Consider the following 1,951-nt stretch of genomic DNA (forward strand, 5'->3'; position numbering starts at 1 on the left):
TACAGGGTGCTAACAATGGTAATTATAATTAATAATATAATAATAAAAAATCTGCTGGATATATAACTAATTAATTTTTTTTAAGAGGTGAGAAATGTACACGGAGAGGGTAAATCAAATGGCCACGAAACGCGGGGAAGCAGAACACTAATCACGCTTCTTTCTCTTGATCTTGGAAAGGGTAAGAAATCATTAAATATTATATGAAATTGATGCGATATTCCAAATGTAGTGCTCCATTTGTTTGACAATAATTACAACTATAAGCTTTTACACTTGTGAATTGTAGTAGTTTTGTAAAAGTATTGATTTTGATAGTCTATTATTTAATTGGTGAAAGTTATGGTTCTTACATATTTTAAAACATGATATTTAAAAAGAAGGTAACATAATATTGTTTCAACAGGATGCATTTAAACGTATTAAATGAACAAGGAGACAGAAAATAAGGAGGATTCAAAACGTGGCGAAGTGGAGCCCCTTTAATTTTCCTTCCCGTTGGGCGTGAAGGTGCAATTTCCAGAAAATATAAGCAATCCGAATTACACTGATGCATAAAAATGAAGGTTGCGGTGTGATGTGTGGCTTATTTTACTAATTCCTTTTCATCAGCATCTACTATTAAGCGGCACTTCTCTTTTGTCATCACTTAGGAATAAAACTCGAGCAGCTTTTAGGGATCCTCAAGGTGAGCTACTGTTTTGAAGTTACTCAGTTTTCATAGTAATTTGCCACCTGTGGCATCTATGGTTTTACTTCTAACAGTTATCTATTGTTCACAGCATAAATCGATGTTATCGTGTATCTATGGGGTTCTCTTTTAACTATCTATTGTCCAGTGTATAAATTGACATCATGCATCTGCGGTTATTTCTATTGCCTTTAACGTTTATCTATGACATGAACAATGAATAAAGTTGACATCTCGTCACCATTTTATAATTTAGGTGTTTTACTTGCGTCTTTGTGCATGTTTTACTTAATTTAAATCCATTTTTTAATTAATTGTGTAACTAATACCATTTTTTGTCCATCTCTCCAGATCGTCTGACAAATGGGAGAGAATTAAAGTTCAGGTTGATGACTACAATGTTTGGTGGACTACATTCTTGATTTGCTGTTTTCGTCTTCACCTTGCAACATTATACAGTCAATTTTCAAGTGATGAGTGAGAGCAACTGAAGATTTATGTGAATTCCACTGAAATAAGAAATTTTCTGCATTGGAATTCCTCTTGGATTTGATTTGCTTTGCTTTTCACACCTGCAAACTTTGGAACATTATGGTCTACAGTTAATTAAGGTGAGAATACTTGATATAATTAATTTTAATTGCTCCTTATTAATCTGTTACCACCGTATCTGTTTCAGATCGACGTTGGAGAAGACAAAGATGACCCCTTGGTTAAAACAGTTCTCTATCTTGCATGCTATATGTAATAGAATTCAAGTTCATTTTATTCAAATTAGTTTTTTTATTATGCATGTTTTTTTGTAGTTTATTTAAATTAGTTTTTATTTTGCATGCTCATTTTTGTTCATTTAATTTGAAGTAATTGTTGATTGTAGATGTTTTTATTTTTTTTTGTATGTGGTAGTAGAAATAACACGTTTAATAGTTGTAGTACAGTCTAACCTTGCTTACCTCTTCGCTTAGCTTACTGCATATTCTTCCTAATTTGCTTTGCATTTACCCTACGAGTTCTACATGATTCAACGTTTCGTTATCGTGTGTGTTTCTTCTCACCCTTGTGGAATTAGGGAGGGCCTCCCCGAACGACTTCCCTTGGGCTTAGCTATTTAGTTGATCTTAAAAGTGTCTTATACACTTTTCGCGAGTCTACTCTAGCGTTACTTCCTTTCAGACAGGGTACAGTGGGTTATCTGGAATAGGAGCAATAGGCGACTGCCCAGCTTGCCTTGGCGAAATCTGTCCGATCTTCTCTACCAAA

At 34.0% G+C, this 1,951-nt stretch overlaps 1 long non-coding RNA gene across 4 annotated transcripts; it reads left to right on the forward strand.

Annotated features, from left to right (window-relative positions):
• On the forward strand, positions 1 to 1,517 carry LOC112906394. 4 transcript variants are annotated; one of them, XR_003232316.1, is made up of 5 exons: positions 1 to 18; positions 86 to 181; positions 407 to 947; positions 1,043 to 1,302; positions 1,371 to 1,517. It is a non-coding gene; the product is annotated as an uncharacterized LOC112906394 (long non-coding RNA). The 4 variants fall into 4 exon arrangements; XR_003232318.1 differs by having other exon boundaries at positions 407 to 688; positions 783 to 1,302; XR_003232317.1 differs by having other exon boundaries at positions 407 to 688.
• The last annotated feature ends 434 nt before the right edge of the window (positions 1,518 to 1,951 follow it).

The sequence above is a fragment of the Agrilus planipennis genome, unplaced genomic scaffold (genome assembly GCF_000699045.2).
Source record: "Agrilus planipennis isolate EAB-ADULT unplaced genomic scaffold, Apla_2.0 scaffold41, whole genome shotgun sequence".
Taxonomy (NCBI): Eukaryota; Metazoa; Arthropoda; class Insecta; order Coleoptera; family Buprestidae; genus Agrilus; species Agrilus planipennis.